The sequence below is a fragment of the Oncorhynchus tshawytscha genome, unplaced genomic scaffold, assembly GCF_018296145.1.
Source record: "Oncorhynchus tshawytscha isolate Ot180627B unplaced genomic scaffold, Otsh_v2.0 Un_scaffold_6196_pilon_pilon, whole genome shotgun sequence".
In the NCBI taxonomy this organism is placed as follows: Eukaryota; Metazoa; Chordata; class Actinopteri; order Salmoniformes; family Salmonidae; genus Oncorhynchus; species Oncorhynchus tshawytscha.
The window spans coordinates 160,840-178,652 of record NW_024609747.1 but is presented as its reverse complement, the minus strand read 5'-3'; the positions used below and the strand labels follow the sequence as shown (position 1 = coordinate 178,652).

The window sequence follows — 17,813 nt, the reverse complement described above, 5'->3', positions numbered from 1 at the left end:
CTACCAGGTTAAACATTCACCTGCTGTAAGGTAGGAGGTAGACTACCAGGTTAAACATTCACCTGCTGTAAGGTAGGAGGTAGACTACCAGGTTAAACATTCACCTGCTGTAAGGTAGGAGGTAGACTACCAGGTTAAACATTCACCTGCTGTAAGGTAGGAGGTAGACTACCAGGTTAAACATTCACCTGCTGTAAGGTAGGAGGTAGACTACCAGGTTAAACATTCAACACACCTGCTGTAAGGTAGGAGGTAGACTACCAGGTTAAACATTCAACACTGCTGTAAGGTAGGAGGTAGTCTACCAGGTTAAACATTCACCTGCTGTAAGGTAGGAGGTAGACTACCAGGTTAAACATTCACCTGCTGTAAGGTAGGAGGTAGTAGGTTAAACATTCACCTGCTGTAAGGTAGGAAGTAGTCTACCAGGTTAAACATTCACCTGCTGTAAGGTAGGAGGTAGTCTACCAGGTTAAACATTCACCTGCTGTAAGGTAGGAGGTAGTCTACCAGGTATAAACATTCAACACACCTGCTGTAAGGTAGGAGGTAGACTACCAGGTTAAACATTCAACACACCTGCTGTAAGGTAGGAGGTAGTACCAGGTTAAACTTCACCAGGTTAAACATTCAACACACCTGCTGTAAGGTAGGAGGTAGACTACCAGGTTAAACATTCAAAGGTAGGAGGTAGACTACATTAAACATTCACCTGCTGTAAGGTAGGAGGTAGTCTACCAGGTTAAACATTCACCTGCTGTAAGGTAGGAGGTAGACTACCAGGTTAAACATTCACCTGCTGTAAGGTATGAGGTAGTCTACCAGGTTAAACATTCACCTGCTGTAAGGTAGGAGGTAGACTACCAGGTTAAACATTCACCTGCTGTAAGGTAGGAGGTAGTCTACCAGGTTAAACATTCACCTGCTGTAAGGTAGGAGGTAGTCTACCAGGTTAAACATTCAACACACCTGCTGTAAGGTAGGAGGTAGACTACCAGGTTAAACATTCAACACACCTGCTGTAAGGTAGGAAGTAGTCTACCAGGTTAAACATTCAACACACCTGCTGTAAGGTAGGAGGTAGACTACCAGGATAAATATTTCAACACACCTGCTGTAAGGTAGGAGGTAGTCTACCAGGATAAACATTCACCTGCTGTAAGGTAGGAGGTAGACTACCAGGTTAAACATTCACCTGCTGTAAGGTAGGAAGTAGACTACCAGGTTAAACATTCACCTGCTGTAAGGTAGAAGGTAGTCTACCAGGTTAAACATTCACCTGCTGTAAGGTAGGAAGTAGACTACCAGGTTAAACATTCACCTGCTGTAAGGTAGAAGGTAGTCTACCAGGTTAAACATTCAACACACCTGCTGTAAGGTAGGAGGTAGATTACCAGGTTAAACATTCAACACACCTGCTGTAAGGTAGGAGGTAGTCTACCAGGATAAACATTCACCTGCTGTAAGGTAGGAAGTAGACTACCAGGTTAAACATTCACCTGCTGTAAGGTAGAAGGTAGTCTACCAGGTTAAACATTCAAAACACCTGCTGTAAGGTAGGAGGTAGACTACCAGGTTAAACATTCATCCGCTGTAAGGTAGGAGGTATTCTACCAGGTTAAACAATCAACACACCTGCTGTAACGTAGGAGGTAGTCTACCAGGTTAAACATTCACCTGCTGTAAGGTAGGAGGTAGACTACCAGGTTAAACATGCACCTGCTGTAAGGTAGGAGGTAGACTACCAGGTTAAACATTCACCTGCTGTAAGGTAGGAGGTAGTCTACCAGGTTAAACATTCACCTGCTGTAAGGTAGGAGGTAGTCTACCAGGTTAAACATTCACCTGCTGTAAGGTAGGAGGTAGACTACCAGGTTAAACATGCACCTGCTGTAAGGTAGGAGGTAGATTACCAGGTTAAACATTCAACACACCTGCTGTAAGGTAGGAGGTAGACTACCAGGTTAAACATTCACCTGCTGTAAGGTAGGAGGTAGTCTACCAGGTTAAACATTCACCTGCTGTAAGGTAGGAGGTAGACTACCAGGTTAAACATTCACCTGCTGTAAGGTAGGAGGTAGTCTACCAGGTTAAACATTCAACACACCTGCTGTAAGGTAGGAGGTAGTCTACTAGGATAAACATTCACCTGCTGTAAGGTAGGAGGTAGACTACCAGGTTAAACATTCACCTGCTGTAAGGTAGGAGGTAGTCTACCAGGTTAAACATTCAACACACCTGCTGTAAGGTAGGAGGTAGACTACCAGGTTAAACATTCACCTGCTGTAGGTTAGGTAACAGGTTAAACATTCACCTGCTGTAAGGTAGGAGGTAGTCTACCAGGTTAAACATTCAACACACCTGCTGTAAGGTAGGAGGTAGTCTACCAGGTTAAACATTCACCTGCTGTAAGGTAGGAGGTAGACTACCAGGTTAAACATTCACCTGCTGTAAGGTTGGAGGTATTCTACCAGGTTAAACATTCACCTGCTGTAAGGTAGGAGGTAGACTACCAGGTGAAACATTCACCTGCTATAAGGTATGAGGTAGTCTACCAGGTTAAACATTCACCTGCTGTAAGGTTGGAGGTAGGTTAAACATTCACCTGCTGTAGGTTAGACTACCAGGTTAAACCTGCTGTAAGGTAGGAGGTAGTCTACCAGGTTAAACATTCAACACACCTGCTGTAATGTAGGAGGTAGTCTACCAGGGTAAACATTCACCTGCTGTAAGGTAGGAAGTAGTCTACCAGGTTAAACATTCAACACACCTGCTGTAAGGTAGGAGGTAGACTACCAGGTTAAACATTCAACACACCTGCTGTAAGGTAGGAGGTAGTCTACCAGGTTAAACATTCACCTGCTGTAAGGTAGGAGGTAGTCTACCAGGTTAAACATTCACCTGCTGTAAGGTAGGAGGTAGACTACCAGGTTAAACATTCACCTGCTGTAAGGTAGGAGGTAGTCTACCAGGTTAAACATTCACCTGCTGTAAGGTAGGAGGTAGACTACCAGGTTAAACATTCAACACACCTGCTGTAAGGTAGGAGGTAGACTACCAGGTTAAACATTCACCTGCTGTAAGGTAGGAGGTAGACTACCAGGTTAAACATTCACCTGCTGTAAGGTAGGAGGTAGACTACCAGGTTAAACATTCACCTGCTGTAAGGTAGGAGGTAGACTACCAGGTTAAACATTCACCTGCTGTAAGGAAGGAGGTAGACTACCAGGTTAAACAATCAACAGACCTGCTGTAAGATAGGAGGTAGTCCACCAGGTTAAACATTCACCTGCTGTAGGGTAGGAGGTAGTCTACCAGGTTAAACATTCACCTGCTGTAAGGTAGGAGGTAGACTACCAGGTTAAACATTCACCTGCTGTAAGGTAGGAGGTAGTCTACCAGGTTAAACATTCACCTGCTGTAAGGTAGGAGGTAGTCTACCAGGTTAAACATTCACCTGCTGTAAGGTAGGAGGTAGACTACCAGGTTAAACATTCACCTGCTGTAAGGTAGGAGGTAGTCTACCAGGTTAAACATTCACCTGCTGTAGGGTAGGAGGTAGTCTACCAGGTTAAACATTCACCTGCTGTAGGGTAGGAGGTAGTCTACCAGGTTAAACATTCAACATAGTTTTACTGGACCATTAAAATGTGTTCTTTGTATTGGTTCCATAGACTACAGTTCTACTGCACCTTCCTCTTCTCACCAATGGGCCCAGCAGGTTCTAATGATGACAGTGTAACATAATAGGTTATAGACAGTAGATCTAATAGGTTATTGACAGAAATCTAATACAGTAGATTACAGACAGTAGAGCTCTAATAGGTTATAGACCGTAGAGATCCAATAGGTTGTAGACAGTAGAGAGATCTAATAGGTTATAGACAGTAGAGATCGAATAGGTTATAGACAGAGATCTAATAGGCTATAGATAGTAGAGATCGAATAGGTTATAGACAGTAGAGATCTAATAGATTCCAGACAGTAGAGATCTAATAGATTACAGACAGTAGAGATCTAATAGATTATGGACAGCAGAGATCTAATAGAGTATAGACAGTAGAGATCCAATAGGTTATAGACAGTAGAGATCTAATAAGTTATAGACAGTGGAGATCTAATAGATTATGGACAGTAGAGATCTAATAGATTATTGACAGTAGAGATCTAATAGATTATAGACAGTAGAGATCTAATAGATTCTGGACAGTAGAGATCTAATAATTTATGGACAGTAGAGATCTAATAGGTTATAGACAGTAGAGATCTAATAGACTATAGACAGTAGAGATCTAATAGACTATAGACAGTAGAGATGTAATAGACTATAGACAGTAGAGATGTAATAGACTATAGACAGTAGAGATCTAATAGGTTATAGACAGTAGAGATCTAATAGATTATGGACAGTAGAGATCTAATCCCTTATACTGCCCACCACTGCGACCTGTATGCTCTAGTCGGCTGGCCCTCGCTACATATTCGGCACCAGACCCACTGGCTCCAGGTCATCTATAAATCTATGCTAGGTAAAGCTCCGCCTTATCTCAGCTCACTGGTCACGATAACAACACCCACCCGTAGCACACGCTCCAGCAGGTATATCTCACTGGTCATCCCCAAAGCCAACACCTATCATTTCATTTTTATAATTAGAGTGATGATAACAACTGTTGAGTTCATTAATTAAGAGAGAGTCAGTGGGCTGAACACAAATCAAATCAAATCAAATTTTATTTGTCACATACACATGGTTAGCAGATGTTAATGCGAGTGTAGCGAAATGCTTGTGCTTCTAGTTCCGACAATGCAGTAATAACCAACAAGTAATCTAACTAACAATTCCAAAAAAACTACTGTCTTATAACACAGTGTAAGGGGATAAAGAATATGTACATAAGGATATATGAATGAGTGATGGTACAGAGCAGCATAGGCAAGATACAGTAGATGATATCGAGTACAGTATATACATATGAGATAAGTATGTAAACCAAGTGGCATAGTTAAAGTGGCTAGTGATACATGTATTACATAAGGATGCAGTCGATGATATAGAGTACAGTATCAACGTATGCATATGAGATGAATAATGTAGGGTAAGTAACATTATATAAGGTAGCATTGTTTAAAGTGGCTAGTGATATATTTACATAATTTCCCATCAATTCCCATGATTAAAGTGGCTGGAGTAGAGTCAGTGTCATTGACAGTGTGTTGGCAGTAGCCACTCAATGTTAGTGGTGGCTGTTTAACAGTCTGATGGCCTTGAGATAGAAGCTGTTTTTCAGTCTCTCGGTCCCAGCTTTGATGCACCTGTACTGACCTCGCCTTCTGGATGACAGCGGGGTGAACAGGCAGTGGCTCGGGTGGTTGATGTCCTTGATGATCTTTATGGCCTTCCTGTAGCATCGGGTGGTGTAGGTGTCCTGGAGGGCAGGTAGTTTGCCCCCGGTGATGTGTTGTGCAGACCTCACTACCCTCTGGAGAGCCTTACGGTTGAGGGCGGTGCAGTTGCCATACCAGGCGGTGATACAGCCCGCCAGGATGCTCTCGATTGTGCATCTGTAGAAGTTTGTGAGTGCTTTTGGTGACAAGCCAAATTTCTTCAGCCTCCTGAGGTTGAAGAGGCGCTGCTGCGCCTTCCTCGCGATGCTGTCTGTGTGAGTGGACCAATTCAGTTTGTCTGTGATGTGTATGCCGAGGAACTTAAAACTTGCTACCCTCTCCACTACTGTTCCATCGATGTGGATGGGGGTGTTCCCTCTGCTGTTTCCTGAAGTCCACAATCATCTCCTTAGTTTTGTTGACGTTGAGTGTGAGGTTATTTTCCTGACACCACACTCCGAGGGCCCTCACCTCCTCCCTGTAGGCCGTCTCGTCGTTGTTGGTAATCAAGCCTACCACTGTTGTGTCGTCCGCAACCTTGATGATTGAGTTGGAGCGTGCGTGGCCACGCAGTCGTGGGTGAACAGGGAGTACAGGAGAGGGCTCAGGACGCACCCTTGTGGGGCCCCAGTGTTGAGGATCAGCGGGGAGGAGATGTTGTTGCCTACCCTCACCACCTGGGGCGGCCCGTCAGGAAGTCCAGTACCCAGTTGCACCGGGCGGGGTCGAGACCCAGGGTCTCGAGCTTGATGACGAGCTTGGAGGGTACTATGGTGTTGAATGCCGAGCTGTAGTCGATGAACAGCATTCTCACATAGGTATTCCTCTTGTCCAGATGGGTTAGGGCAGTGTGCAGTGTGGTTGAGATTGCATCGTCTGTGGACCTATTTGGGCGGTAAGCAAATTGGAGTGGGTCAAGGGTGTCAGGTAGGGTGGGGGTGATGTGGTCCTTGACTAGTCTCTCAAAGCACTTCATGATGACGGATGTGAGTGCTACGGGGCGGTAGTCGTTTAGCTCAGTTACCTTAGCTTTCTTGGGAACAGGAACAATGGTGGCCCTCTTGAAGCATGTGGGAACAGCAGACTGGTATAGGGATTGATTGAATATGTCCGTAAACACACCGGCCAGCTGGTCTGCGCATGCTCTGAGGGCGCGGCTGGGGATGCCATCTGGGCCTGCAGCCTTGCGAGGGTTAACACGTTTAAATGTCTTACTCACTTCGGCTGCAGTGAAGGAGAGACCGCATGTTTCCGTTGCAGGCCGTGTCAGTGGCACTGTATTGTCCTCAAAGCGGGCAAAAAGTTATTTAGTCTGCCTGGGAGCAAGACATCCTGGTCCGTGACTGGGCTGGGTTTCTTCCTGTAGTCCGTGATTGACTGTAGACCCTGCCACATGCCTCTTGTGTCTGAGCCGTTGAATTGAGATTCTACTTTGTCTCTGTACTGGCGCTTAGCTTGTTTGATAGCCTTGCGGAGGGAATAGCTGCACTGTTTGTATTCAGTCATGTTACCAGACACCTTGCCCTGATTAAAAGCAGTGGTTCGTGCCTTCAGTTTCACACGAATGCTGCCATCAATCCACGGTTTCTGGTTAGGGAATGTTTTAATCGTTGCTATGGGAACGACATCTTCAACGCACGTTCTAATGAACTCGCACACCGTATCAGCGTATTCGTCAATGTTGTTGTCTGACGCAATACGAAACATCTCCCAGTCCACGTGATGGAAGCAGTCTTGGAGTGTGGAGTCAGCTTGGTCGGACCAGCGTTGGACAGACCTCAGCGTGGGAGCTTCTTGTTTTAGTTTCTGTCTGTAGGCAGGGATCAACAAAATGGAGTCGTGGTCAGCTTTTCCGAAAGGGGGCGGGGCAGGGCCTTATATGCGTCGCGGAAGTTAGAGTAACAATGATCCAGGGTCTTTCCACCCCTGGTTGCACAATCGATATGCTGATAAAATTTAGGGAGTCTTGTTTTCAGATTAGCCTTGTTAAAATCCCCAGCTACAATGAATGCAGCCTCCGGATAAATCGTTTCCAGTTTGCAGAGAGTTAAATAAAGTTCGTTCAGAGCCATCGATGTGTCTGCTTGGGGGATATATACGGCTGTGATTATAATCGAAGAGAATTCTCTTGGTAGATAATGCGGTCTACATTTGATTGTGAGGAATTCTACATCAGGTGAACAGAAGGATTTGAGTTCCTGTATGTTTCTTTCATCACACCATGTCACGTTGGCCATAAGGCATACGCCCCCGCCCCTCTTCTTACCAGAAAGATGTTTGTTTCTGTCGGCGCGATGCGTGGAGAAACCCGCTGGCTGCACCGCTTCGGATTGCGTCTCTCCAGTGAGCCATGTTTCCGTGAAGCAGAGAACGTTACAGTCTCTGATGTCCCTCTGGAATGCTACCCTTGCTCGGATTTCATCAACCTTGTTGTCAAGAGACTGGACATTGGCAAGAAGAATGCTAGGGAGTGGTGCACGATGTGCCCGTCTCCGGAGTCTGACCAGAAGACCGCCTCGTTTCCCTCTTTTTCTGAGTCGTTTTTTTTTTGGTCGCTGCATGTGATCCACTCGGTTACACTGGTTGTAAGGCAGAACACAGGATCCGCATCGCGAAAAACATATTCTTGGTCGTACTGATGGTGAGTTGACGCTGATCTTATATTCAGTAGTTCTTCTCGGCTGTATGTAATGAAACCTAAGATGACCTGGGGTACTAATGTAAGAAATAACACGTAAAAAAACAAAAAACTGCATAGTTTCCTAGGAACGCGAAGCGAGGCGGCCATCTCTGTCGGCGCCGGAAGAGCGTCCAGGCGCCGGAAGAGCGAGACACAAGACTATAACAAGACGACAGTACACTATGCCCTCGCAAGAATCCAAACATAATTTTGTTCTTGCACTTTCCACTTTACTATCAAAACTGGTTGATGGTGGACTACAGGAAACGGAGAACCAAGCACGCCCCCATTCACATCGACAGGGCTGTAGTGGAGCGGGTTGAGAGCTTTAGGCTCCTCGGTGTCCACATCACTAAGGACCTACAGTACCTTCAGAAAGTATTCACGCCTCTTGACTTTTTCCACATTTTGACCAGGGACGTTTTCCAATGCCTCGTAAAGAAGGGCACCTATTGGTAGATGGATATTGAACATTGGATATCCCTTTGCACATGGTGAAGTTATTAATTACAATTTGGATGGCGTATCATTATACCCAGTCACTACAAAGATACAGACGTCCTTCCTAACTCAGTTGTCAGAGAGAAAGGAAACTGTTCAGGGATTTCATAAGGCCAACTGTAACTTTAAAACAGTTACAGAGTTGAGTGAAAATGGTGTAACAGCATCTCTTCAATATCAGGAGGTTGGCCCCCTAAGACCGCCTACAGATGCACCATTGAGAGCATCCTGTCAGTCTATCACAGCCTGGTAGGTTTGGGTGATATAAAGATCATCATACCTTCATACCGACCTTGTGCCATCCAGGGACATTCGGTAATACCAGCACTGAACACCAGGGCCGCTATTTTGGAACCCCACTGAGCCTCTGTAATCCGAAGGTTAGCAATACTAACAAGTACTGTACCACCTCCATGACATTACTATTACTATAATCTACTGTACCACCTCCATGACATTACTATTACTATAATCTACTATACCACCTCCATGACATTACTATAATCTACTATATCACCTCCATGACATTACTATAATATACAGTACCACCTCCATGACATTACTATTACTATAATCTACTGTACCACCTCCATGACATTACTATAATCTACTGTACCACCTCCATGACATTACTATAATCTACTGTACCACCTCCATGACATTACTATAATCTACTGTACCATCTCCATGACATTACTATAATCTACTGTACCACCTCCATGACATTACTATTACTATAATCTACTGTACCACCTCCATGACATTACTATTACTATAATCTTCTGTACCACCTCCATGACATTACTATAATCTACTGTACCACTGTACCATCTCCATGACATTACTATAATCTACTGTACCACCTCCATGACATTACTATAATCTACTGTACCATCTCCATGGCATTACTATAATCTACTATACCATCCTCCATGGCATTACTATAATCTACTGTACCCCCTCCATGACATTATTATTACTATAATCTACTGTACCACCTCCATGACATTACTATTACTATAATCTTCTGTACCACCTCCATGACATTACTATAATCTACTATACCACCTCCATGACATTACTATAATCTACTGTACCATCTCCATGACATTACTATAATCTACTGTACCACCTCCATGACATTACTATAATCTACTGTACCACCTCCATGACATTACTATAATCTACTGTACCACCTCCATGACATTACTATAATCTACTGTACCACCTCCATGACATTACTATAATCTACTGTACCACCTCCATGACATTACTATAATCTACTGTATCACCTCCATGGCATTACTATAATCTACTGTACCCCCTCCATGACATTATTATTACTATAATCTACTGTACCACCTCCATGACATTACTATAATCTACTGTACCACCTCCATGACATTACTACAATCTACTGTACCACCTCCATGACATTACTATAATCTACTGTACCACCTCCATTACATTACTATTACTATAATCTACTGTTTATTTTACTTTTTTATTTTATTTCACCTTTATTTAACCAGGTAGGCCAGTTGAGAACAAGTTCTCATTTGCAACTGCGACCTGGCCAAGATAAAGCATAGCAGTGTGAGCAGACAACACAGAGTTACACATGGAATAAACAATTAACAAGTCAATAACACAGTAGAAAACAAAGGGGGGAGTCTATATACAATGTGTGCAAAAGGCATGAGGAGGTAGGCGAATAATTACAATTTTGCAGATTAACACTGGAGTGAAAAATGATCAGATGGTCATGTACAGGTAGAGATATTGGTGTGCAAAAGAGCAAGTAAATAAATAAAAACAGTATGGGGATGAGGTAGGTGAAAATGGGTGGGCTATTTACCAATAGACTATGTACAGCAGCAGCGATCGGTTAGCTGCTCAGATAGCTGATGTTTGAAGTTGGTGAGGGAGATAAAAGTCTCCGACTTCAGCGATTTTTGCAATTCGTTCCAGTCACAGGCAGCAGAGTACTGGAACGAAAGGCGGCCAAATGAGGTGTTGGCTTTAGGGATGAAATTACTATAACCTACTGTACCACCTCCATGACATTACTAGTACTATAAACTACTGTACCACCTCCATGACATTACTATTACTATAATATTCTGTACCACCTCCATGACATTACTATAACCTACTGTACCACCTCCATGACATTACTAGTACTATAAACTACTATACCACCTCCATGACATTACTATAATCTACTGTACCACCTCCATGACATTACTATAATCTACTGTACCACCTCCATGGCATTACTATAATCTACTATACCATCTCCATGGCATTACTATAATCTACTATACCATCTCCATGGCATTACTATAATCTACTGTACCCCCTCCATGACATTATTATTACTATAATCTACTGTACCACCTCCATGACATTATTATTACTATAATCTACTGTACCACCTCCATGACATTACTATAATCTACTGTACCCCCTCCATGACATTATTATTACTATAATCTACTGTACCACCTCCATGACATTACTATAATCTACTGTACCACCTCCATGACATTACTATAATCTACTGTACCACCTCCATGACATTACTATTAATATAATCTACTGTACCACCTCCATGACATTACTATTACTATAATCTTCTGTACCACCTCCATGACATTACTATAACCTACTGTACCACCTCCATGACATTACTAGTACTATAAACTACTATACCACCTCCATGACATTACTATAACCTACTGTACCACCTCCATGACATTACTATAATCTACTGTACCACCTCCATGACATTACTATAACCTACTGTACCACCTCCATGACATTACTATAACCTACTGTACCACCTCCATGACATTACTAGTACTATAATCTACTGTACCACCTCCATGACATTACTATTACTATAATCTACTATACCACCTCCATGACATTACTATAATCTACTGTATCACCTCCATGACATTACTATAATCTACTGTACCACCTCTATGACATTACTATAATCTACTGTACCACCTCCATGACATTACTATAATCTACTGTACCACCTCCATGACATTACTATAATCTACTGTACCACCTCCATGACATTACTATTACTATAATCTTCTGTACCACCTCCATGACATTACTATAATCTACTATAATCTTCTGTACCACCTCCATGACATTACTATAATCTACTGTACCGCCTCCATGACATTACTATAATCTACTGTACCACCTCCATGACATTACTATAATCTACTGTACCACCTCCATGACATTACTATAATCTACTGTACCACCTCCATGACATTACTATAATCTACTGTACCACCTCCATGACATTACTATAATCTACTGTACCACCTCCATGACATTACTATAATCTACTGTACCACCTCCATGACATTACTATAATCTACTGTACCACCTCCATGACATTACTATAATCTACTGTACCACCTCCATGACATTACTATAATCTACTGTACCACCTCCATGACATTACTATTACTATAATCTACTGTACCACCTCCATGACATTACTATAATCTACTGTACCACCTCCATGACATTACTATAATCTACTGTACCACCTCCATGACATTACTATAATCTACTGTACCACCTCCATGACATTACTATAATCTACTGTACCACCTCCATGACATTACTATAATCTACTGTACCACCTCCATGACATTACTATAATCTACTGTACCACCTCCATGACATTAGTATTACTATAATCTTCTGTACCACCTCCATGACATTACTATAATCTACTATAATCTTCTGTACCACCTCCATGACATTACTATAATCTACTATACCACCTCCATGACATTACTATAATCTACTGTACCACCTCCATGACATTACTATAATCTACTGTACCACCTCCATGACATTACTATAATCTACTGTATCACCTCCATGACATTACTATTACTATAATCTACTGTACCACCTCCATGACATTACTATGATCTACTGTACCACCTCCATGACATTACTATTACTATAATCTACTATATCACCTCCATGACATTACTATAATATACAGTACCACCTCCATGACATTACTATTACTATAATCTACTGTACCACCTCCATGACATTACTATTACTATAATCTACTGTACCACCTCCATGACATTACTATAATCTACTGTACCACCTCCATGACATTACTATAATCTACTGTACCACCTCCATGACATTACTATAATCTACTGTACCACCTCCATGACATTACTCTTACTATAATCTACTGTACCACCTCCATGACATTACTATAATCTACTGTACCACCTCCATGACATTACTATAATCTACTGTATCACTTCCATGGCATTACTATAATCCACTATACCATCTCCATGGCATTAATATAATCTACTATACCATCTCCATGGCATTACTATAATCTACTGTACCCCCTCCATGACATTATTATTACTATAATCTACTGTACCACCTCCATGACATTATTATTACTATAATCTACTGTACCACCTCCATGACATTACTATAATCTACTGTACCCTCCATCCATTACATTATATTACTATAATCTACTGTACCACCTCCATGACATTACTATAATCTATACCACCTCTTACTATAATCTACTGTACCACCTCCATGACATTACTATAATCTACTGTACCACCTCCATGACATTACTATAACTACTGTACCACCTCCATGACATTACTATACTATAATCTACTGTACCACCTCCATGACATTACTATACTATAAACTACTGTACCACCTCCATGACATTACTATAATCTACTGTACCACCTCCATGACATTACTATAATCTACTGTACCACCTCCATGACATTACTATAACCTACTGTACCACCTCCATGACATTACTATAATCTACTGTACCACCTCCATGACATTACTATAATCTACTGTACCACCTCCATGACATTACTATTACTATAATCTACTGTACCACCTCCATGACATTACTATAATCTACTGTACCACCTCCATGACATTACTATAATCTACTGTACCACCTCTATGACATTACTATAATCTACTGTACCACCTCCATGACATTACTATAATCTACTGTACCACCTCCATGACATTACTATAATCTACTGTACCACCTCCATGACATTACTATTACTATAATCTTCTGTACCACCTCCATGACATTACTATAATCTACTATAATCTTCTGTACCACCTCCATGACATTACTATAATCTACTATACCACCTCCATGACATTACTATAATCTACTGTACCGCCTCCATGACATTACTATAATCTACTGTACCACCTCCATGACATTACTATAATCTACTGTACCACCTCCATGACATTACTATAATCTGCTGTACCACCTCCATGACATTACTATAATCTACTATAATCTTCTGTACCACCTCCATGACATTACTATAATCTACTATACCACCTCCATGACATTACTATAATCTACTGTACCCCCTCCATGACATTATTATTACTATAATCTACTGTACCACCTCCATGACATTACTATAATCTACTGTACCACCTCCATGACATTACTATTAATATAATCTACTGTACCACCTCCATGACATTACTATTACTATAATCTACTGTACCACCTCCATGACATTACTATAATCTACTGTACCACCTCCATGACATTACTATTACTATAATCTTCTGTACCACCTCCATGACATTACTATAATCTACTATAATCTTCTGTACCACCTCCATGACATTACTATAATCTACTGTACCACCTCCATGGCATTACTATAATCTACTGTACCACCTCCATGGCATTACTATAATCTACTGTACCACCTCCATGGCATTACTATAATCTACTGTACCACCTCCATGGCATTACTATAATCTACTGTACCACCTCCATGGCATTACTATAATCTACTGTACCACCTCCATGGCATTACTATAATCTACTGTGCCACCTCCATGGCATTACTATAATCTACTGTACCACCTCCATGACATTACTATTACTATAATCTACTGTACCACCTCCATGACATTACTATAATCTACTGTACCACCTCCATGACATTACTATAATCTACTGTACCACCTCCATGACATTACTATAATCTACTGTACCACCTCCATGGCATTACTATAATCTACTATACCATCTCCATGGCATTACTATAATCTACTATACCATCTCCATGGCATTACTATAATCTACTGTACCCCCTCCATGACATTATTATTACTATAATCTACTGTACCACCTCCATGACATTACTATAATCTACTGTACCCCTCCATGACATTATTATTACTATAATCTACTGTACCACCTCCATGACATTACTATAATCTACTGTACCACCTCCATGACATTACTATAATCTACTGTACCACCTCCATGACATTACTAATCTACTACCAATCCTATACCTCCATGACATTACTATAACCCACTGTACCACCTCCATGACATTACTATAACCTACTGTACCACCTCCATGACATTACTAGTACTATAAACTACTATACCACCTCCATGACATTACTATAACCTACTGTACCACCTCCATGACATTACTATAATCTACTGTACCACCTCCATGACATTACTATAACCTACTGTACCACCTCCATGACATTACTATAACCTACTGTACCACCTCCATGACATTACTAGTACTATAAACTACTATACCACCTCCATGACATTACTAGTACTATAAACTACTATACCACCTCCATGACATTACTATAATCTACTGTACCACCTCCATGACATTACTATAATCTACTGTACCACCTCCATGACATTACTATAATCTACTGTACCACCTCCATGACATTACTATAATCTACTGTACCACCTCCATGACATTACTATAATCTACTGTACCACCTCCATGACATTACTATAATCTACTGTACCACCTCCATGACATTACTATAATCTACTGTACCACCTCCATGGCATTACTATAATCTACTGTACCACCTCCATGGCATTACTATAATCTACTGTACCACCTCCATGGCATTACTATAATCTACTGTACCACCTCCATGGCATTACTATAATCTACTGTACCACCTCCATGGCATTACTATAATCTACTGTACCACCTCCATGGCATTACTATAATCTACTGTACCACCTCCATGGCATTACTATAATCTACTGTACCACCTCCATGGCATTACTATAATCTACTGTACCACCTCCATGGCATTACTATAATCTACTGTACCACCTCCATGACATTACTATAATCTACTGTACCACCTCCATGACATTACTATAATCTACTGTACCACCTCCATGACATTACTATAATCTACTGTACCACCTCCATAACATTACTATAAACTACTATACCACCTCCATGACATTACTATAACCTACTGTACCACCTCCATGACATTACTATAATCTACTGTACCACCTCCATGACATTACTATAATCTACTGTACCACCTCCATGGCATTACTATAATCTACTGTACCACCTCCATGACATTACTATAATCTACTGTATCACCTCTATGACATTACTATAATCTACTGTACCACCTCCATAACATTACTATTACTATAAACTACTATACCACCTCCATGACATTACTATAACCTACTGTACCACCTCCATGACATTACTATAATCTACTGTACCACCTCCATGACATTACTATAATCTCCAGTACCAGACTATCAACTCATAAACCAGATGTTCAGTAGCACCTGGTATGCAGTGCACTACCTGCGACAGTGTTTATTCACCAAGATCTGACTACTATTAATGATCTATTACATTGGGCGTACCTGTAATGCAGTACAATAATCCATATCACTGTGTTGCCTAAATATCTGTCCCTGACTGTATTGTGGGTGCAATTCATTATCAGGTAGAACAGAAAAGCAGCAGTACTCCAGACCTCCTAGGGCCAGATCTGTGTTCCCCTGGACTAACTAGATTATAACTGTAGTTGAGGCTAATGCTGATGCTTCACAAAAGACTAGAGATTGGGTCAGAAATCCATTCATTTGGAACAAGAAGCATCAGCCTCGAGTCTATTGCATGTTGATGCAATGGAGTGTCTGCAACAACGTATCTTCACCAACTCAGACCTGGCAGACCTACATTATCAGTTTCAAAGTAGCCTAACCATTCCTCCATGGTCGTACCAAATGTATCCACCAGCACAAAAAAAACATCGGGACTTGTTTCAATTGGTTGGTCATTATTAGCCTCTGAACACGCGCTGTATCTTTAAATGGGCCGATAACTTGACAGGAAAACTAAGTTGAAGAAAGACAGGTTCTGGACGGGCCTACTAAAGATAGGTTCGGCCAGACCCGCTAGTGGCATGGAGCGCTCAGCTCTGAGATGGGGATACCTAGTGTGGCCTCGCTACTCGTTTGTGGGTCTCTTTCACACTCCCTCCATCCCCCCCTCACGACGCCATCGGTTTGTGGCATGGGACATAGAATGTGGAAGTCAAATAAAAGACGACATTTTGGCTACATAGTGGCTGACGTAGACGGGCTTTTTGTTTACAAGCCGATGTTAACCGCCATAAAGAAACAACCGCGTAAAACAAGCACATTACACACTCGCGATACACAGCGAGCCATTTCCAAACCGAGTGAAAAGGAATGAGATACATGACGCTAGACTAGAAACACTGTCGCCTCTCCGGCCGGTCTACTCTATTCGCTCTGTTGTTTCCTTCCTTTATTTCACCAATTAACAGATATTCAACTCACCTGGTTCCAAAAGAGGTTTATGGTGGCGAAGTGATTGTGGTGGGTGTTAATATGAGAAACCAGTTGGAACGTGGTGTCCCCCGTTGACGTTGTATGTAGAGCAGGACGGAAGGAGGAAGGGATTGAAAGAGGGGTGACGTAAATGAAGAAACAACAGAGACCTCCTCCTCCTCCTCGCTGGCAGACAGGAGAGAAGTGCTGATAAACTGACATGGAGAATAGACACCTCGTTAGTATTGCCATTTTTACTAAGATATAATACATTTATCACCTTTACTTTCTTTTTAGTCATAGAACACATTTCGGTAGGCCAATAGGCTCCAACTCAAGGTCTGCCCCTAGCGGACTAAACCTCATTCCATGGTGAAGGAAGTTTATGGTGAACTTCACCAACAGAGTGGAGCAGAGACCAGGCTTTGCGGAATCTCGCTCCGACTTCATCAATTCGCTCAAGGTCAATAAGTAAAGGGATGACATGACGTGTGCCTT

At 41.8% G+C, this 17,813-nt stretch overlaps 1 protein-coding gene across 1 annotated transcript in view; it reads right to left on the bottom strand.

The window, feature by feature from the left end:
• LOC121845709 (zinc finger protein 710-like) overlaps window positions 1-17,560 on the bottom strand; it is a 57,435-nt gene extending 39,875 nt beyond the window's left edge. Inside the window, exon 1 of the mRNA XM_042317524.1 lies at window positions 17,325-17,560. The gene's annotated coding sequence lies outside the window, so the exon portion shown is untranslated. The remainder of the gene's footprint in view (window positions 1-17,324) is intronic.
• Between the last annotated feature and the right edge of the window lie 253 nt (window positions 17,561-17,813).